Source organism: Bombina bombina, chromosome 8, assembly GCF_027579735.1.
Source record: "Bombina bombina isolate aBomBom1 chromosome 8, aBomBom1.pri, whole genome shotgun sequence".
In the NCBI taxonomy this organism is placed as follows: Eukaryota; Metazoa; Chordata; class Amphibia; order Anura; family Bombinatoridae; genus Bombina; species Bombina bombina.
The window spans coordinates 74,981,343-75,004,638 of record NC_069506.1 but is presented as its reverse complement, the minus strand read 5'-3'; the positions used below and the strand labels follow the sequence as shown (position 1 = coordinate 75,004,638).

The 23,296-nt window shown below is 39.5% G+C and overlaps 1 protein-coding gene across 1 annotated transcript in view; it reads right to left on the bottom strand.

The window, feature by feature from the left end:
- Window positions 1-23,296, bottom strand: part of C8H1orf174 (chromosome 8 C1orf174 homolog) — a 177,627-nt gene that overhangs the window by 13,783 nt on the left and 140,548 nt on the right. The window lies entirely within an intron of this gene.

Here is a 23,296-nt window from a genome sequence, read left to right as displayed (position 1 = left end):
CCGAACAAGGTTTGCCCTTTGAAAGGTATATTAAGCAATTTAGATTTAGAAGTAACATCAGCTGACCAGGATTTTAGCCACAGTGCTCTGCGTGCCTGAATGGCAAATCCGGAATTCTTAGCCGTAAGTTTAGTTAAATGTACTACGGCATCTGAAATAAATGAGTTAGCTAACTTAAGGGCTTTAAGTTTGTCTGTAATCTCATCTAGTGTAGATGATTGAAGTGTCTCTTCCAGAGACTCAAACCAAAATGCTGCTGCAGCCGTGACAGGCGCAATACATGCAAGAGGTTGCAATATAAAACCTTGTTGAACAAACATTTTCTTAAGGTAACCCTCTAATTTTTTATCCATTGGATCTGAAAAGGCACAGCTATCCTCCACTGGGATAGTGGTACGCTTAGCTAAAGTAGAAACTGCTCCCTCCACCTTAGGGACCGTTTGCCATAAGTCCCGTGTGGTGGCGTCTATTGGAAACATTTTTCTAAATATCGGAGGGGGTGAGAACGGTACACCGGGCCTATCCCACTCCTTAGTAACAATTTCAGTAAGTCTCTTAGGTATAGGAAAAACATCAGTACTCGCCGGTACCGCAAAATATTTATCCAACCTACACATTTTCTCTGGTATTGCAACTGTGTTACAATCATTCAGAGCCGCTAACACCTCCCCTAGTAATACACGGAGGTTTTCCAGCTTAAATTTAAAATTTGAAATATCTGAATCCAATCTATTTGGATCAGAACCGTCACCCACAGAATGAAGTTCTCCGTCCTCATGTTCTGCCGCCTGTGACGCAGTGTCTGACATGGCCCTAATATTATCAGCGCACTCTGTTCTCACCCCAGAGTGATCACGCTTGCCTCTAAGTTCTGGTAATTTAGCCAAAACTTCAGTCATAACAGTAGCCATATCCTGTAATGTGATTTGAAATGGCCGCCCAGATGTACTCGGCGCTACAATATCACGCACCTCCCGAGCGGGAGATGTAGGTACTGACACGTGAGGCGAGTTAGTCGGCATAACTCTCCCCTCGTTGTCTGGTGAAATATGTTCAATTTGTACAGATTGACTTTTATTTAAAGTAGCATCAATACAGTTAGTACATAAACTTCTATTGGGCTCCACTTTGGCATTAGCACATATAGCACATGTATCTTCCTCTGAATCAGACATGTTTAACACACTAGCAATTAACTAGCAACTTGGAAATGCTTTTTTTAAGTAATTTACAATAATATGAAAACGAACTGTGCCTATAAGAAGCACAGAAAAAATTATGACAGTTGAAAATAATTAAGTTATAGCATCAATCTTTGTCAGAAATATACAATTTTAGCAAAGGATTGTTCCCATTAAAGGATAACTAACCCAGGCAGCAGAAAAAAATACACAAATAAACGTTTTTTATCACAGTCAACTACAATCTTCACAGCTCTGCTGTGATGATTACCTCCCTCAAAAAAGGCTTTGGAGATCCCTGAGTTCTGTAGAGATGAACCGGATCATGCAGGAAGAAAATGAACCTCTGGCTGAGTTTTTTGATGCGTAGTAAAAGCGTCAAAAATGGCCCCTCCCCCTCACACATAACAGTGAGAGAGATCAGTGAACTGCTTTAATTTAAACAAAAACTATTGCCAAGTGGAAAAAATAGTGCCCAAAACATTTTTTCACCCAGTACCTCAGAGAAATAAACGTTTTTACATGCCAGCAAAAAAACGTTTAACCTCAATAAATTAATTGTTATTTAAAACCTATTGCAAGTCCCTGCAAATTAGGTTAAGTCTATGCATACAGTATAAATCCAGTGAAGTACCATTCCCCAGAATACTGAAGTGTAAAATATACATACATGACAGCCTGATACCAGCTACATCTACTGCATTTAAGGCTGAGTTTACATTATAACGGTATGGCAGGATTTTCTCATCAATTCCATGTCAGAAAATAACAAACTGCTACATACCTCTTTGCAGATTAATCTGCCCGCTGTCCCCTGATCTGAAGTTTACCTCTCCTCAGATGGCCGAGAAACAGCAATATGATCTTAACTACTCCGGCTAAAATCATAGAAAAAACTCCGGTAGATTCTTCTTCAAATTCTACCAGAGAATGAATAACACACTCCGGTGCTATTATAAAATAACAAACTTTTGATTGAAGTTAATAAACTAATTAAATCACCACAGTCCTCTCACACATCCTATCTATTCGTTGGGTGCAAGAGAATGACTGGGGGTGATGTAGGGGGGAGGAGCTATATAGCAGCTCTGCTGGGTGAATCCTCTTGCACTTCCTGTAGGGGAGGAGATAATATCCCAGAAGTAATGATGACCCGTGGACTGACCACACTTAACAGGAGAAAAAATATATACATGTCAAGGGATATTCAGGTATTCCTGACAGATATCAGGGTTCCAATGTAACTAGCGCTAATCTTGAATAAAATGGTTTGGAAATAGCAAAGTGCTACTTGTATTTATGGCCCTATAACTTGCAAAAAAAGCAAAGAACATGTAACCAGTGGGTATTTCTAAACTCAGGACAAAATTTAGAAACTATTTAGCATGGGTGTTTTTTGGTGATTGTAGATGTGTAACAGATTTTGGAGGTCAAAGTTAGAAAAAGTGTGTTTTTTTCCATTTTTTCCTCATATTTTATATATTTTTTATATTAAATTATAAGATATGATGAAAAAAATTGTATCTTTAGAAAGTCCATTTAATGGCGAGAAAAACGGTATATTATATGTGTGGGTACAGTAAATGAGTAAGAGGAAAATTACAGCTAAACACTAACACTGCAGAAATGTAAAAATAGCCATTGTCATTAAGGGTAAGAAAACTGAAAAATGGTCCGGTCATTAAGGGGTTAACTTCTCCGCCACCACTGAAATCACCCCGATCCGGATAACTGACACCCCCTGCTAGCGGCCGATTGGCCACCGGTGAGCAGGGGGCGGCATTGCACAAGCATTTCAGTAGAAATGTATGTGCAATGATAAATGCCGACAGCGTATGCGTATGTTCGCTACAGCAAATCATGTCCGCTCGACCTTTAATAAATCTACCCCTAAGAGGAGAAATCCTCTGCCAATAACTGAGGCAGCAAGGTCTGTGCAAACTTTCTACCAAATGCAGCTTCTGTTGACACAAGCACATTAAAGGGATATGAAATCCTAAAATGTTCTTTTGTGATTCAGAGCATACAATTTAAAAAAAAAAAAATCCAATTTACATCTATTATCAAATGCGTTTCATTCCCATGGTATTCTTTGTTGAAGAGATACCTAGATAGGTGTCTGGAGAACTACATCACAGGAAATGGTGCTGCCATCTAGTGCTCTTGCAAATGGATAATATTCTTGCAAAACAAATGCCATATAGTGCTCCAGACACGTGCATGCTCCTAAGCTTACATCCTAGCTTTTCAACAAAAAATACCAAGAAACAAAGAAAATTGACAAATAAAATTCAAATAGAAAGTTGTTTAAATTTGCATGTTCTATCTGAAACCTGAAAGAATTTTTTTTGGGTTTCATGTATCTTTAAATTGGTAGGAGTGAAAGCATGGAAGACCATGTTGCTGCTTTACCTGTTTCAATGAAGCTTCTTGATTATAGACCCAAAAAGCAGAAACTGCCAGAGTGGAAAATTCCTGGAGTTTGAAAGCTTTTCCCTGTGATCATAAACTACCAGGTTTGTCGAACAAATTTTGTTAGCTAAAAAAGCTTTTTGGCCTTGACTGTTACAGGTTTATTTGCCTTCACAAAATAAAAACTACTTTATCTAAGAAACTATTAACTTTCATGATCAAGGAGTAGAATCACTCTCAGTTTTTGGAAACCACATTTCATGGAACTTTACAGAAGCTGTACCTTTAAAATATATTTAATAAATTTATTGGCGGCTTTGATTAGGGAATTTCCTGTAAAACACATTTTATATTGCAAATAATTTGTATAGATCACAGCACCACTTGAATTGCCTATTATTTCTGCTGTGGCATCATTGTTGATGTTTTTATTTTATCCAGTTATTTTGTAAGTTTGTGTATTGTTAGTTAAAGTGAAGGTCAATTTTAAGCAATGAGTGTCCGTTTTTTAAAAATACTTTTAAAAACAGGGACACTTTCATTGATGAAAGTTTACATTGCACCGGACTTGTAGAAATACTTACCTTTTACTTCTGCAAAGCCAGATCGACGATCCCCCGCCTTCTTCTTCCTGCTGTACAAACACAGCAATGACGAAACCAGCTTCCTCCAATCACAGCCGGGCATCACGAGATGGACGCTCTGGGGGGGGGAAGCCATGATTGGAGGAAGCTGGTTTTGTCATTTCTGACTTCAGTGCAGAGGAACTGAGGCTGGGATCAGCGATCCGGCTTTGGAGAAGAAAAATGGAAGTATTTCTACAAATCCGGTGCAATGTAAACTTTTATCTAAAAAAAATTAAAAGTATTTTTAAAAACCGGGCACTGAAAATTGACATTCACTTTAAACAAGTATTTGAGTAACTACGGATGAACAGGTTGGTGAAAGGTTACAGAATATGAAATCAACTTTGCTGGAATATGGCTAAAAGAATCATTTAAGTACTTGTGATTTTCCAATTTCTGAATTATGTTCTGACCTTGAATTATTTTGAATGTAATGAATAATTTTACATGCAGTGTCAAGGGAACAACTATTGGGGTCACTGTATCAGCTACTTAATGGTAATTTATGGCAGAGCTAAAGACAATTTTTTTAAATGAGCACAAGAATGACATTCTGGATATTTGTGAAAATGTAGATGTTATGCTCTCATATAGTGGTCCAATTGCAAGAAATTATGGGCTACATTGCTGTTGGGTGCAAGCAAAAAGGGGTTTATTGCGGCTCTTTGTGCGGGTCTGAAGTAGCGCACATATTATAAGTTGAAAGTAAATGCATTCGCTTAAGCGCAATTGAATTTAATGTGCGTTAGGATAGCGCGACTTTAGAGCTCTGGTTAACAGTTATGCTTAACTAAAATGTTGCACAAAACACATCAAAAATACATTTAAAAGTACAGTTACACTCATAATAATACTATCTAATAAAATTATTTTAAAAAATTGCATTAAAAGTTAAGGGAATATATGAGGTCTGAATTGCAAAGGGATTTAACAAAGAAATACATGCACACACATAAATATATACACATATAAATACATAAATATATTTTTACATATAAAGACATACATATATTGGCCACTTTATTAGCTACAGCCCTGCTGTGGGCACAAATGGTTTGTTTTACTATGTTGCATGTCACGTGTCTACAGTTTTGGTTTAAATACAGCAGAACAACTTTCCTACTATCAGTTAAAGGGACACTGAACTCAATTTTTTTCTTCCGTGATTCTGATTGAGCATGCAATTTTAAGCAACTTTCTAATTTACTCCTATTATCACATTTTCTTCATTCTCTTGGTATCTTTATTTGAAAAGCAAGAATGTAAGTTTAGATGTCGGCCCATTTTTGGTGTACAACCTGGGTTGTTCTTGCTGATTGGTGGATTAATTTAACCGACCAATAAGCAAGTGCTGTCCAGAGGTCTGAACCAAAAAATAGCTTAGATGCCTTTTTTTCAAATAAAGATAGCAAGAGAACGAAGAAAAATTGATAATAGGAGTAAATTAGAAAGTTGCTTAAAATTGCATGCTCTATCTGAATCACAAAATACATTTTTTGGGTTCAGTGTCCCTTTAAGCGTACAAACCGCAGCTAGAATGGAGAAAAGCAGTGATGGACTTTGAAGGTGGCATGATAGTAGGTGCAAGATGTACTGGACAAAGCATATCTGAAACGGCAGTACTCCTGAACTTGTCACGTACCACAGTTTCAAGGGTGTATCGAGAATGGTTCAATGAACAAAAAACATCCGGTCAGAGAAAGTCCTGTGGAAGAAAAATGCTTATTGATGAGAGAGGTCAGAGGAAGCTGTGCAAGCAAACAGATAGGCAACTATATCGCAAATCACATCAGAATTCAACCTTGGTGCGGAAAAAAACATATCGTAATGCACCACTCAGCGCACCTTGTCGCAGATGGGCTACAATAGCCGGCGGCCACGTTGGGTGCCGTTGTTATCAGAGAAGAACAAGATAGCACACCTTCAGTTGTCAAAACAACACCAGCACTGGACCATCAAAGACTGAAAAAAGTTGCTTGGTCTGACAAGTCGAAGTTCCTAATGCGTGATGTTGATGGCAGGCTCCGAATTTGTCGAAAACAGCATGAATCCATGTACCCGTCATGTGTGATCAAAACTGTGCAAGGTGGTGGGAGCGGTGTTATGGTGTGGCAAATGTTTTCCTGGCACACTTTAGGTCCAATGATACCCCTAGATTCACGTCTAAATGCCATAGCGTACGTAAACATTGTTGCTGACCTAGGGCATCCGTTCATGTTGAAAGTTTATCCTCAGGCAAATGGTTACATCCAGCAGGATAATGTGCCGGTACACAAAGTCTGCATCACTATGGGATGGTTCCTGGAAAATGACAATGACTTTTCTTTGCTGTGGGGATCTCAATCCTATTAAACATCTTTGGGATGAGCTGGAAAGGGCTATTCGCTGCAGGCCTACACCGGTAAATCTCCAGGAGTTGCGTGACATACATGTCTGCATGGTACACAATATCTCCACAACGTTTTTAGCATCTTGTTGAATTTATGTCTAGACAAATTTTGAAGGCTAAAGAAAGCTCAACATGCTACTAGGTAACTGTACCTAATAAAGTGCATTGGAGCCCAAGTAGCTGAAAAAATCTAAAATCATATTTATGCAATATTCATATTTAATAAAAGTGTTTAACTGTGTATGTACTGTAAATATTTCACAATCCAATGTTCTTCACATAGGGGGATATGTTGTTTTGTATTTTTGAATAGATATTCCTACATGTATATATCTATATCTATCTATCTATCTATCTATCTATCTATCTATCTATCTATCTATATATTTTACTCCAAAAAAAAATCAGAGATATTTATAGAAATATGTATTTAAGAATAAATAGAACATATTCTTATATGTGAAGAACATTAAAATGTGAAATATTAATATTTCATATCGGGTTAGCGCACTTGAGAAAACGCAATCGAGTTTGCGTGTGAGTATGTTGTGATATTTGAAGTTAGGCTTTTTGACAACAACAGGTTATTGCTTGTTTGAAAACTTTTTACTTTCGGATTTTAATACGTCTGCCACAAGCTTACTTTGTAGTTGACGCGCAAGCGCAAAATACCACTACACTCGTAAACTAGCCCTATATATGGTGAATGATGCACCTACACAAAATACAAGAAACTCTTTAGATTCAAGTAAATGACCGACTTCTGTGATTTCAAATTTGGACCGCAAAGGTTATATCTGGATGCAAAACATCTAAAGAAGCGGTACTACATGCGCTTGGAAAAGGAGCAATAATAAGACTGTTTGTTTAAAAATAATTATGACAAAGAAGAAACATTTCCCTTCTAAACCTTAGGAAATCATAGAATCTAGACTCTAATCACGGCATGTTAATGTCAAAAGGCAAGTCACAAATATTAGGTTTATAGTCAGCCTCTGCTAACCAAATAGGAAGGCGGAGTCCCGTTCTGGCAACATTAGCTACCAATGTGCTTTAAACAGAAAGCATCACCAGGTCAATATGAAGTTCCAGCTGAAAACATGAAAATAAAAGAATAATGTCTGTTAGAAGATCTTTTTCTCCTATCCCACCAATCATGTAAGTGCAGTACTCATCCCAACACACTTGTACTACCCACACTTGACTGTTGGTATGATGTTTATTTTGTGAAATGCTGTGTTTGGTTTATGCCAGGCACAACAGAACTAGTGTCTTCCAATAAATTACACTTTTTACTTGTCTGTCCACAGAACATTATACCAGAAGGTTTGGGGGTCATCAGTGTGCTTTTTTGCAATTGCAATTTTTCTTTGTTGGAACTGTTTACATTTTTGCCCAGTGCCTTACTGTTGAATCATGTACACTGACCTTAGCTAAGGCTAGAGAGGTTTGCTATTCCTTAGTTATTGTCCTGGATGTTTTTGTGACTTTGTAGATGGGTTGTCGTTGTGCTCTTGGAGGAATTTTGGTAGACTGGCCACTTCTGGGAAGGTTCAACACTGTTCCAAGTTTTCTCCATCTGGAGATAATGGCTCTCACTGTCATTCGCTGGAATATCAGAGCCTGATTTTGTAACCCTTTCCATTCTGATATATCTCCACAACTTTGTATCATCTCATTTGACCAAAGAACAGTATATGCTACTTGTTGAGACTTTATGCTCTACTATACATAGATGGTAAGGTTATATAAAAGTGATATTTAGATTCAACAGGACTGGCAAAAATCATACCTGGATGTGTCTGCTCTAATTTAATCCAGTGATCAATTCAATTTGGTTAATGTGTGGATTACTTAAGGGGATTAATACTGTTTAATACCTGGCCAGTTGGTGTTGGATAACCATTTTCATTAAATAAATAAAATGATAATTTAGTTTTGTGTTTATGAAGGTTTTATTTGTCTTATATTACATTATATCCGGAAAAAAAATCAGCGTGGCAATATGCAAACCAGAGTAAATCAGGAAGGGTGCAAATACTTTTTCATGACAACGTATGCTATATTAAGACAATGCAGGTAGCTCGTGTTTTAGCCTCTGTTACTGGCCCTTTCCTGACCTGCTGCCCTGTCTGTGTTTCCTGGTGGCCAATTGTGTTCCTGATAGCCTGCTCCTGCATACAGTCATTACTGCTGTCCTGCACATACCATTGTTACCTGTTGGATATTGCTTTGGCTAATCAGCACCTATCACTTGTAGCATGCCTGCTACTATGTCTACTGACCATAACAGCTATTTATATTTTGCTGGCCTAATTCTGTCACTGTTACCTGCTGGCCAGATCCACTCTGAGCCATCACAAATTGTCCCAGTCAGGTGGTGATGACAGCTTAGAGCCGTCGCTAGCACTCACCCACCTTGAGAGCATTCTGGGGGCTCCCACCTACTCCCACTCCGGCGATTTGGCCTGAATAGTGAGAGGCATTGTCGGGGCTTCATGATTCTCGCGGTGACGTCACCGCGCAACTTGACTTTAAAATTAACAATGGACAATATAGGGATATGGGAGCATGCTGCTTGGAAGCCTGTATCTCAGGCAGCTAAGCAGCTACAGACCCCCAACTGTTGGAAAGGTAATCCCTAACAGGCCACATTTTGTGGATATCTGAAGTGGAGCACAGGTGACATAATCAGCGGATTAATAAACACGGTTATTTTAACTGTTCTCACCCAAGGTAATCATGAAAACCTGGCCTGTTGGGGAGGCTTCAAAACCAGTGTTCTTGCTATAGCAAGACAACAAGAATAATTATAAAGTGTTTACTGTCCCTTTAAGCCTCACCCGCTTCTTAGTTCTGCTTATCATCTGCTACTAAGCCCTGTTGGCTGTTACCTGTCCTCAAGTCCTGCTGGACTTTTATCGTTGCCTGTTCCAGTATCCCCTAACTGGTAATCCTTAACCTTGTTGTATGGTTACTAGGTTTGCCCACTTTTGGACTTAAATTACAATAACTCTTGCCACTGCCTCAATTTTATCCTTGTTCAGTCGCCCAACTTCTACTATCGCTAGCTGTTTGTCTATCTATCCATCTATCGATCAATATCACAAATATATTTGTAATATATATATGTGTATATATATGTGTATATATATATATATATATATATATATTAAGAACCAAACTCCAACACGGAGGCAGCAGATGGCAATTTTAACACTACTGAATTTACCCAAAAAAATTCTCTACTTATGTAACTGGTGTAAAGGCGTCTGACTCAACATCAAGAATAGTCAGCGCTATTTTGATAAACAAAGAGTCGATTACAATCTATCGATAATTTGTTCCTGAAAATGCTTTTTGCTTTCTGACCAAATTGAGAGCCAAGTTTCTTGAGTGATCACAATGCTACCTCATTTTATTTTTTTAAAAACCTGCTGCCATGAACCAATTTCAATAGCAAAGCTCACAAAAAGGTATTTTCATTTTTAAAGTACCTCTTTTCAAAATACAAATTGGGAGGTCTTCCAAAACTGACACATAAAATAGCCCATATACATCTCTAAAGATTACATGAAAGATGCACAAGGTATCTTTAACATAAGATCCCAAAGAACCACTCTCAGTCTCCAGCTTTTGATCATCAGACCAAACACAAAGCCAAACAACCAACCAGACTTTGGAACAGTTTTTTTAGCATTTTTAATTGCTCTTGAGAAAGGCAATTTAGCTGAAATGTGTAGATTTTTTTATTATACAATGGAGCTGTTTGTATTTTTTGTTTAAGTCCCACACAGATCAAAGATGTAATTCTAAATCTTTGTCTCTTCAATAAATGTTAACATTTCTACTGAATCCTGTATCTACTACTGAGTATTTTGGCCTTAGACAAACTTCAATGTTTTGAATAGTTTTACTTTGAGGTAAACCTACATTTTGAAATGCTTGGTACTGTGATTCAATAACTACTAGCAGAATTAATCTATAACGACCACTCTGAGTCACCATTCTTCATTAATTTTAATGGTTTCCATTTGTCCTTCCCACTTAATTTTTTTGCTTATTTTGTGGTTCTTTGGAGTCTCCGAATACCCCATTTAAAGCAGTGGAGAAATCTCCACATAATAGACAATCAGCTGTGTTTTTCTAATAAAGAGCAAACGTAAATCAGCGCTAATTCACTAACGGATCACCCCAACAACATATAAATCAAGAACAAATAAAATATACATTATATTTATGCTAAATAGTAAATGGTTTCAATAGATGAGTACCTTCTATTGAATAAAACCCAGTCCAGTGTGGTGCCACAAATAGAGATGGAAAACGTATGTTAATCAATATCCAAATAGAGATGTCATAGTACAAGCCGATGCTGCTTTCTTTCAATGGTATTTCCAAAAACCAAAGGACGCAAGGAGCTGAGAAGAAATTGTAAGACAAGCGCAAGAACGGCTTAGTGAATTTATTATATAAAACAAGTGCAATAACATATAAGCACTTACGTTAAAATAAAGAACATTCGACGTCCATTTAAGATCAAAAGTCTAATTTGGAATGTGCATCTGTTGAATGAGTCCTGCTAACAGCCCGACATCCAGGGTCTAGTCGGAAAGCCAGCCTCACAGCCAGCGGCTGGACTTTTTCAAGGGTATCCGGATGAAACGCGTAGGGATATGGTTGTTGTGTCTTGTAACTGTTTGATTTGAGGATTACCCGCTTGCTGAGGGACCCTTCAGGCAACAGTTCTGACGTCAGGCGCCGCTGGCTGTCCCACTAGACCCTGGATATCGGGCTATTAGCGGGACTCATTCAACAGATGCACATTCCAACGTAGACTTTTGATCTTAAATGGACGTCGAATGTTCTTTATTTTAACGTAAGTGCTTATATGTTATTGCACTTGTTTTATATAATAAATTCACTAAGTCGTTCTTGCGCTTGTCTTACAATTTCTTCTCAGCTGTGTTTTTCTGCCAACTGGACCTTGGAGACAAACTGTACGCTTCAAGATATTGCTGAATAACTTAATTGGTCTTTTCCCCCACAATCTATTAGAGCAATCATCTTGTCATTAAGCTCCAAAAGCCTCCTCCTCTACTTTCACAAGTCTTTCATGTACTTCTACTCAGACTATGCTTAACATTTTCAGTTTGTTTTTTGTCACCTTCTACTGCAGTTGTGTTACATGATTATAAGGATTTTGAGGTTAGATCCACACTTGATTCCTTTATCCTTAAAGGGACAGTCTACACCAGAATTGTTATTGTTTTAAAAGATAGATAATCCCTTTTTTACATATTCCCTAGTTTTGCATAACCAACACAGTTATATTTATATATTTTTTACCTCTGTGATTATCTTGTATCTAACTTCACCAAAAAGAAAGAACAGAGAGCGATCAGCTAGAAGAAGTATATATAAAACGTAGTCCTTTATTCAGAAATTCCGTATAAAAACGCGTAAGCTGGCCTATCCCTAGGTGCTTTTGCGCTCTCACTGTTTTTTTACTTTTGACCATCTGTTTTTATACGGAATTTCTGAATAAAGGACTAAGTTTTATATATACTTCTTCTAGCTGATCGCTCTCTGTTCTTTCTTTTTGGTGAAGTGTTTTGCAGCCTGTTTGAGCGAATCGGCACCCTGCCAGGTCCCCCATTCACTCTGTATGGATTAGCTCCTGGTTTGGAGGGGTACACTCGCTTTCCTGACGATCAGGACTGAAAACTGTGGCTATTGTTTTGTCCGTCTACATGGAAGCTCACTTGAGGTCTGGCAAGTAGAATTGCATAAATGTTTCAATATATGTGTCTTTTCTCAAATACTACCAGAGGGTTATTGGCACAGATCCTCCAAGAAGCCCCTGATTGGTGAGGCCCGTTGGTGACGATACATTCGTTAGTGTGTATGTGACACACCCACTGTCAAGTGGATTGGATCTCAAGGAACAAGCACCGAGTGAGGTCTGTTGATTATGATATACTCGTCAGCGTGTATGTGACACGCCTCCTGCTCAGCGGACTGAAGCCCACGAAACTACTACTTAGCAAACGCAGCCTGGGTCTGCGGGAAGGTTGTTTGTAGACGGATATTAACGTAGCTGAAGTCACTTATGCCATGGATCCACTGTAAGTTATATGGACTCTTTAGTAGGTGGTGAGACACCTTTTTTCATAGATATATATATCTGTATGAGGTAACGCTACAAGCAAACATATCTTTGACACTTATGATCGATGTGAACCGCAGATACAGTGGATGTGTGCGTGATTGTTACCCCTCCTATCAGTGGATTACATTACTAGTTGTGCATTAATGTTCTCCTAGAGCTTGGACCTTGTCTAAACAATATTTACTACACAGTTTAGGTGGACTCTGCCCCCCCTTCTATCTTGTATCTAAGCCTCTGCAGACTGCCCCTTTATTTCAGTTCTTTTGACAGACTTGCAGTTTAGCCAATCAGTGATGGCTCCCAGGTAACTTCACGTGCACAGTGTTATCTATATGAAAAACATGAACTAACACCCTCTAGTGGTGAAAAACCTGTTAAAATGCATTCTTAAGAGGCGGCCTTCAAGGTCTAAGAAATTAGCATATGAACCTCCTAGGATAAGCTTTCAACTAAGAATACCAAGAGAATAAAGAAAAATTGGTGATAAAAGTAAATTGGAAAATTGTTTAAAATTACATGCCCTATCTGAATCATGAAAGTTTTTTTTGGACTAGACTGTCCCTTTAACAAATGTTTTCAGTGGAAGGGATATGGGTCACAAGATGATGTCATGGGACCCTGATGCCAATTAGCAAGTTTCTGTGCTGAAATAGGGGTAACAGCTATATATATGCTGTGCTTACTCTATCCAAGACATTATTCTATTAGCCAGGTGTATATTTTTCACTTAGTTATGATAAATAGATATTTGGCTCAATGTCCATAATTGAAAAGTTCTTCTAGAACATCACTAACACAAGATAGTAACAATAGAAGCATCTATTAAGACACAGTTTTTCTATTTCATACCTGTGTGGTAGGCTCTTCTCTTAATCATTTCCTGACCCATTGTCCTGTCTGTGTTATTAGCAGGCCAATACCTGCATACTGTGTATCCTTATCCACTGTTATATCTTGTTAAGTCTTCTACATTGCTACCTGCTCTGTACTATATTTGATATTACCTGTCACATCTATCCGGCTGATCAGCTATACTTGCTACCATGTCAACTGAACAAAACGTGCCATTTGTGTGTTAGATTACAAAAGGAGCACAACTAAAAGTATTTCAGTAATTTTTATACATATTAAATACAAAATAAAGTAGTTTTTTTTATGACAAGTTGTTTAAATGGGAACACAAGAATGTGTGTTTATATTTAGGTGTGTACATATGTATGTATGTAGTGTTTTAAACATATTTCAATAGAATATCATTGTTTAAAAGTTAGTAAAGAACGCCACTACTTGTCCTTTGGTTTACTGCACCTGCAGCTTAGTTCTTGAGCGATAGCCTACATCAGTTTCAGAGCGCCCCTATAGTAGTCTTTTATGTGAGAGATTTAGGGCACTAAGCTATCAGACATCCAAACGTTAGCGTGCCCGACCCTTTCATTCTACTAATAATATATTACTTTTAACATATGTGCTATTGATTTTACTTGAGCAGCATTAGCGCACAATAGTGCTAATATTTTTGTGCTCTACTTGTAATCTTGCTCTTTATCTTGATGGTCAATATCTTTAATTGATAGTTGATGGGTAGGTTTGCAATTATATCAGTTGGACTTGATCCTGACCTAATTCTGAGCTCTGCTGGCTATCTCCTGTTACTGAAACCTGCTGTTAAAGGGACAGTAAAGTCATAATTAGACATTCATGATTCAGACAAAACTATTTGAAACAACTTTCCAATTTACTTCCATTATTCAATTTGCTTCCCTATATTGTTATCCTTTGCTAAAGGGTTTATCTATGTAAGTTCAGGAGCAGGAAAGAATCTAGGTTCTAGCTGCCGATTCGTGGGTTCATATATATATAACTATTGTCATTGGCTCACCCATGTGTTCAATAATGCATTGCTGCTCCTTCAACAAATGATACCAAGAGAATGAAACAAATTAGATAATAGAAGTAAATTAGAAAGTTGTTTAAAATCGTATTCTCTATCTGAATCATAAAAGAAAAATTTCTGGGTTTCGTGTCCCTTTAACTCTCTTTGAATCCCGCTGGTCTTTGCCTCCTCCGATATACCTTCAACCCTTACCAATTATTCTGTAGCTACATAGTAGCCTTAACCCCTTTCAGAATTAGATAACCATTACTGCTTAAGTTTATATATTTGGAAAAAAAATTTATGACTTACCAGATGATTTCCTTTCCTTCGATACAGGGAAAGTTCACAGCTGCATTCATTACTTGTGGGAATACAGAACCTGACCACCAGGAGGAGGCAAAGACACCCCAGCCAAAGGCTTAAATACCTCCCCCACTTCCCTCATCCCCCAGTCATTCTGCCGAGGGGAACAAGAAAACAGTAGGAGAAATATCAGGGTGAAAAAGGTGCCAGAAGAAAACAAAATAAATTTAGGGACACCCATCGGAGAACACGGGCGGGAGCTGTGGACTCTCCCTGTATCGAAGGAAAGAAAGTTATCTGGTAAGTCATAATTTAAGGTTTTTGCACCACATCCTGCAAAACCTTTCTCCCAAAGGCTGCATCAGCAGAAGCAAAAACAACAAACTTGTATAATTTGGAAAAAGTATGTAAGGAGCACTAGGTAGCACGTCTGACAATCTGATCCATAGATCCTCATTTTTGAAGGCCCAAAAGGAAACCACTGCTCTCGTAGAATGAGCAGTAATCCTTTGAGGAGGCTTAAAACCCGCTGACTCATATGCTTAGCGGATGATACTCCTCAACCAAAAAGATAAGGAAGTCGAAGAGGCCCTCTGACCTCTACGCTTATCCGAATAGATAACAAACAGAGAGGAAGTTTGTCTAATTCCTTCGTAGCCTGAAGATAGAAATTCAAGGATTGAACCACATCCAGATTATGCAGTAAATATTCCTTTGATGAAGGAGGATTAGGACATAAGGAAGAAACCACAAAATCTTGATGTTGTGATTTGACACAACCTTAGGAAGAAATACTAACTTAGTTCGTAGAACAGCCTTATCAGCATGGAACACCAGATAAGGATGGTCGCATTGCAAGGCAGCAATCTCAGAGACTCTGTGCGCAGTAGCAATAGCTAGTAGAAAAAGAACCTTCCAAGACAAAAAACGTAATGTCAACCTCATGCATAGGCTCAATCGGAGCCCGTTGCAAAACTTTAAGAACAAGATTTAAACTCCAAGGAGGAGCATTAGATCTAAACACCGACCTGATCCTAGTAAGAACCTTAACAAAAAGCTGTACATCCGGAAGCTCAGTGAGCCTCTTGTGCAGTAAAACAGACAGGGCCGAAATCTGTCCCTTCAAGGAACTAGCTGAGAGGCCCTTCTCCAGTCCAACCTGGAGAAAAGAAGGACTCCTTTACTTTGTGCCAGGACAAACCATGCTCTTCACACCAGAATAAGTAGGTCCTCCACACCTTATGAAAGATGCGACAAGTAACCGGTTTACGAGCTTGAATGAGAGCATCAATAACACTCTTAGAAAATCCTCTCTTGGCTAAGACTAAGTATTCAATCTCCATGCAGTCAGCCTCGGAGAATCTAGATTTTGATGAATGAAGGGGCCTTGTTCCAGCAGATCCCTGCGACAAGGTAACCTCCAAGGAGGAGATGATGACATCCCAACTAGATCCGTGAACCATATCCTTCACGGCCACGATGGAGCAATCAGTATCACTGATGCCTGCTCCTAAAAGATTCGAGCCACTACTCAAGGAAGGAGTGGTAATGGCAGGAAAAGAGAAATTAGATTGAACCTCCAAGGCACCGCCAATTCATATATTAGCTCTGTCTGAGGATCCCTGGACCTCGACCCATATCTGGGTAGCTAGGTATTGAGACGGGACGCCACGAGATCTATCTCTGGCGTTCCCCACCTGTCAGAATGTGGATCGTTGACAGTGAACAGTTGTGGATCTCCGCCCACCCCACGAATCCGAGATACTTCCCTTAATGCCAAGAAGCTTCTCGTTCCCCCCTGATGGTTGATGTAAGCCACCGAGGATATGTCTGATTGGAAACAGATAAATTGGGATGACCTAGTGGGGGCCAAACCTTCAGAGCATTGAATATTGTCCGAAGGTCTAGAATAATGAACAGGAGGGGAGCTCCCTCCTGTATCTACAGGCCCTGCGCTTCTTGGCGCCCCAAACAGCTCCCCATCCTGACAGACTTGTGTCCTTAGTCACAGTCACCCAGGATGGTCTTAAAAAGTATTTTCCTCAGGACAGGTGATCCGGACAGAGCCACCAAGAGAGCGATTCTCTCGACCGGTAGTCCAGAGAAAACTGTTGAGACAGATCCAAATGATCGCCGTTCCACTGCCTCAGCATGCACCATTGCATAGACCTGAGGTGGAACCTGGCATAGAGAACGATGTCCATGCTTGACACCATGAGACTAATCACCTCCTTACACTGAGCCACAGATGGCCTTCAGGAGGTCTGTAGGGCAAGACAAGTTGAAGGTAGTTTGCAACTTCTCTGGTCTGTTAGAAATATTCTCATGTGTACGGAATCTAATACCGTGCCCAGGAATTCCACCCTGGTTCTTGGAATAAGAGAACTAACTCTATTTATCTTCCCCAGAGGAGAAATTCTGAATGGTCTTCCGTCAGACAAAATTATGGTGCTTGTACCAGAATGTCGTCCAAGTAGGGAGCTACTGCTACAGCCCGGGTGCTGGCGACTGCTAGCAGAGCCCCTAGAAGCTTTGTAACATTCTTGGAGCAGTAGCTGGACCAAACAGAAGTGCAATTAACTGGAAGTGCTGGTCCAGGAACCTAAATCTGAGGAACTGGAAGTGTTCCCGGTGGATTGGAAGGTGAAGGAATGCCTCCTTCAGACCCACAGTGGTCATAAACTGCCCTTCTGGAATTAAGGGAAGGATAGACCTTATAGTCTCCATCTTGACGAGGGGACATATAGAAATGTGTTTAAGCACTTTAAGTCCAGAACTGGACGGAAAGATCCCTCCTTTTTTGGGACCACGAATTGTTTGAAAAGTATCCCAAACCTCTCCCCAGAAAGGCTTTCCCCTTTCCTAGTCTTGAAGACAGGTTGAGAGGATAAATCTGCTCCTGAGTGGATGAGATTTGAAACCTATCTTGCAACTCTGAGCTATGACCTCCAGGACCCAAGGATCATTCATGTCCCTGAACCAAGCCTCTGAAAGAGCGACAGACTGTCCCCTACACAATCTAAAATAGGACCATGGGCCGCTCATGCGGACTTAAACTCAGCAAGCTTCTTGCTCTGCTTGGATCTATTCCAGGACTGAGCCAGCTTCCAAGAACTCTTGGTTTGCTCTAGTTTAGCGGAGGCCTCCGACGCTGGGCTTTTATCAGAACTAAAGGAACAAAAATATGAACTTTGTCCCTTAGAATAGTTCTCCTTCTCTTACAGTATTAAGGCACCTTTGGCCCCTGAAGCCATGGAGATAGTCAAACAAACTCTTTCCCTTAAAGGAGAGGGAAAGCGACTAGAGTTAGAAGTTATATTTGTCAGAGCGCCCTACGGGCCTGAACAGAAGGCCTGAAGTCTTCACCATAGGCTAATTAATCTGCTTAATAACAGCACAGATACAAGAATTAGTAACCCAGAAGGCCATAATTCTTTCCTGAAAAATTTCAAAGAGACCCTCCACCTCGATCATTTTTGCGAAGGAGACACACCAAAAAGTAGCAGCTCCAGCAACTGTGGCGACAAGCGCCACCCGTAAAAGCAAATATCCCATAGGTTGAAAATCCTCTTTAACAGAGTTTCCATCCTTCTATCCGGCGGCTCTATAAACAATGAACTATCCTCCTACGGGCTAGCATTACGTGTGGCAAGCGTAAAATTAACGCCAAACAAGTAGGGATGGGAAAAAAGAAAACCCACCCCCATAGAGAGCCCGGAACCGGGATCCTTAAAAGGCAGACGACGGGAAGAGGAATCTAATCCTGTTCCACTCATCCTTAATAATGATTGCCATTAAAATTAGGACCCAGAGGTTCGACTGGCAGCTCGTCCTTGGAACCTCTAAAGTAGTCAAAACCTCCTTTAGTAGAAAGTGTAAACGTTATGTCCTGAATAAAAAAACTGGATCCTCCACAGGGGAAGGATTATAGGCAGCAGACTCCAACACTGAAAGTTCAAACTCTGAAGTTTCAGAAAGAACCTCATCCTTGGATAACTGATAGGATATATTCGACAAATTACATGATGCCACCTGGGCAGGAGTGCAAGATTTAACCTTTCGCTTACGCATAGCAGTGCGAGGGAAAGCACTAATGGCTGCAGACACCGCTGGATGAAACTGCGCATTAACGTCTGTCTGGTGGAAAAAAGGCCCCCTCCAGATGGAGGATCAGCAGTGCAATGGAAAGCTGCATGTGTATACAAAGATGCATGTAGGGTGTGCACCTCACTGGACGGAGACTCCTTAAGAGGTGGGCGGCTCAGTGGTATCAAACATGTCAACCTTATTTGATATAATCCCCTTATCAAGGCATATGGAACATAATTGAGAGGATGGATATTCCAGAGCTCCCTCACAATATAAACAGGCATTACTCTTTGAAATAGAGTGAGAACCCTCTAATGAATCAGAATCCTCCATAGGTAAAGTATGATATTTGGAGGACTACAGAAAAAACAAACTTCATTTTAAATAAAAAAAGCAGCTCCCTTATACCCCCAATGGCTGGGGCACTCACCACCTCCTATGACCCAGACAGAACAGAGATAAAAATCCTCTCTGGTAGTAACTCGGTCAAGAGAAAGGTAATGAAAGCCTCGACCATTCCGGACACATGGTGCGCAATGCAGGACTGTCCCTGCTATGAGAAAAAGTGCGCCAAGCTTTTAAAGGGACACTGAACCCAAATTCTTTCTTTTGTGATTCAGATAGAGCATGCAATTTCAAGCAACTTTCTAATTTACTCCTATTATCAATTTTTCTTTGTTCTCTTGCTATTTTTATTTGAAAAAGAAGGCATCTAAGCTTCTTTTTTGGCTCAGACCTCTGGACAGCACTTTTTATTGGTGGATGAATTTATCCACCAATCAGGAAGAATAATCCAGGTTATTCACCAAAAATGGGCCAGCATCTAAACTTACATTCTTGCATTTCAAATAAAGATACCAAGAGAATGAAGAAAATTTGATAATAGGAGTAAATTACAAAGTTGCTTAAAATTGCATGCTCTATCTGAATCACAAAAGAAAAAATTTGGGTTCAGTGTCCCTTTAAGCTGTGCAACCTTCACACTGAAAGTGAAACCTGTATGTTCCATCTCAGCCTATGAGCCCATAAACATCTTACAGAAAAAGCAGCATAAAATCAAATAAAACATATATGATTAAACCCAACTGTTCATAATGCCTCTCAGGAGATATTAACCCTTGATTCCATATAGATAAAAGGAGCCACACTGTGACCCTGTCTTCTAGCGTTTGCAACATGTGTAAAAAATGAAACGATCTTACCGGAATCTGTGCTGTGGAACAGTAACACGGTCCTTCAAGTTTGACAGATTGTAACAGCGCTTCTGACATGAACTTGAGTGAAGAAAGCAGGCAGCGAAACTCGTCAATGCTGATTGCTTAAGGTGCTGTTAATATGAGTCTGGATGGGTTTGCAGAAAGACTCTCCCTGCATCTCCACACTCTCACTGAGAGGCTGACAAGACTACTTAAAACTCCAGTAGCGAAGAGTACTACCCTCCATAAGAGACTACTCTGAATCTTCCGACACTTCTCTGCCATCCTCCTGTGACGAAAGGCAAAGAAAGACTGGGGTATGAGGGAAGTGGGGGAGGTATTTAAGCCTTTGGCTGGGGTGTATTTACCTCCTCCTGGTGGCCAGGTTCTGTATTCCCACAAGTAAGGAATGCAGCAGTAGATTCTCCCTGTATTAAGGAAACTTGTGATTCTACTTCTCTCAGTGACTATCCTTATCTGTCAGTATATTTATCTTCCTATCTGACCTTTAAAGATATTTTTTTTTTTTAATACTTGCACATATATTTCTTTATTATAGCATTCAGAGCTCTGAAATAATTAGGGATTCTGGTTGCAGCAAATTCTGAGGTGTGTGGTTCACGATAGCTACTTTAGAATAGAATTAACAAATTTGACCCGAACATACAAAGCCCTCACCAACACTGCACCCTCCTATATTCCTGTCCTTCTCTGCAAATACTCCACAATTAGCCCTATCCACTCTACCCATAACCTACGTCTTTCCTCATCTTTCATTACTCCCTCAAACTATCCTCTGCAAGACTTTTCCAGAAATGCACCTTTCATATGGAACTCCTTCCTTCTAATCTCCAAAGCTTCAAGCGTTCCGTAAAAATATATCTGTTCAAGGATGCATACAACTTACTTTAAGATGTCTCTTCTGCTTATATTTCTTCTCCCTTACCTTTCACATGCACTTCCCTTTGAATAAGACACAGGTGGACTTGTGCTTTTATTCTAAGATCTTTTACAGCATATAGGGCCCTTCACCCATTATAATTTATGTAAATGTCTGATTCTGATTATTGTACTCCGCTACTGTATACATAATGTTACAATGCTGTGTAATAGGTTGGCACTTTATAAATAAACAATAATAATAAAAGTTGTGGTAGGGGAGGGAAACCAGCACATCATTGTAAGAGACTCTCTGGGAATTTGTCTGTGTGCATGAGGGCTGAAACTGGAAGTTGTGCTGACCTTCCTTTGCTGATAGTATTCATGGGAACCTATAAAATTAATATGAACTGTAACAAAGAAAAATAAATAAATCTGCCTTTATAAGCAGATACCTAGAATGTTATTTTCTAAACACTGCAACCTTTAAATGCTGTGCAAAGAACTATCTGCACATACCAAAAAAATCAGAGTGTGTCTCTGTACTGTATATCATTAAAGTTGTTTGTAATACTCAGGATCTCATATACGGTCTGTCAGCTTCAGGCATCACCTCAGATGCTGGCACAATCTAGCGTCATTTACTTACACTTTGGTTTCTACTGGAAGGTTATATGTACCTGAGAGAGAGCTATGGTGAGTAAACTTCTAGAAGTCATAAATTCAGTATTTGAATAAAGATATTAAACACTGGGATTAAACCCCTTGGAAGAATCCAAGTCCAGTATAGCTACAATTAAGGCCAAAGCATGTGTATGTATTTTATCATTCTATACTAATGTTCCTTGTTGAATAAAAGACTTAAGTGTTTTGTTCTAGAAGGGACATTTGATAGCTGTGTACTGTGCTTAAAAGGGTGTTGTACTCAAAAATGTTCTACAATCCGAATTCTGAAAAAGTTGGGCCAGTATGGAAAAACAAACAAACGAAAAAGAGTAATTTGAAAATTCAATTCACCCTGTACTATATTGAAAACACATTATTTGATTTTTTACTTTGTGAATTGAATATATTTTTGAAAATATACACTAATTTCAAACCTGATGACTGCAACAGACTCCAAAAAAGTTGGGACAGTCGACTGTGTAACATCACCTTTTCTTTTAATAACACTTATTAAGCATTTAGGCACTGAAGACGACGGTTGGTTACGTTTAGCAAGCGGAATTTCCTCCCATTCATCCATTGTGCATGTCTTCAGCTGTGCAACTGCACAGGGCCTTTATTGCCTTATTTTTTGCTTTATAATGAGACACACATTCTCAATTGAAGACAGGTCAGTACTGCTGGTAGGTCATGCTAGCACCTGCACTCTCTGCTTATGCAACCATGCGCTTGTAATCCGGGCAGAATGTGGTTTGGCGTTGTCCTGCTGGAAAATGCAGGGATGTCCCTGGAAAAAGACTATGTCTGGATGGCAGCAAATGTTGCTCCAAAATGTAAACATATCTTTTTTCATTAATGGTGCCCTTTAAAGATGTGCAAGTTCCCCGTACCATGAGAAATGACAGACGCTACTCTAGCTTTTGGACCTAATGCTAATAACAGCTTTGATGGTCCTTTTCCTCTTTGGCACACGACAGCTGTTTTTTTCCAAAAACTATTTGAAATGTTGACTCGTCAGACTACAAAACACGATTCCACTGTGCTACTGTCCATCTAAGATGAAACCAAGCCCAAAGAAGTCAGCAGCGCTTCTGGACAGTGTTGATGTATGGGTTCTGCTTTGCATACTAAAGCCTTAACTTGCATCTGTGGATGCAGCGGAAAATGTTGTTGATTGACAAAGTTTTGCCAAAGTATTCCCAAGCCCATGTCAGGATATCTATTACAGACTCATGACGGTTTTTAAGACAGTGACGTCTGAGGTAACAGGGATCACACGCATTCAGAAGTGGTTTTCGGCCTTGCCCTTTACGCACCAAGATTTGACCAGATTCTTTGAATCTTTTAATTATATTGTGCACTGCACAAGGTGAAATGCCCAAAATCCTACCAATTTAACTTTGGGTAATGTTGTTCTCAAAGTTTTGGTTTATTCAGTGATGAATCTGTTGGCAGATTGCAAGCCTCGACCCATCCTTGCTCTTGAAGGACTAGGCCTTTTTTAGCG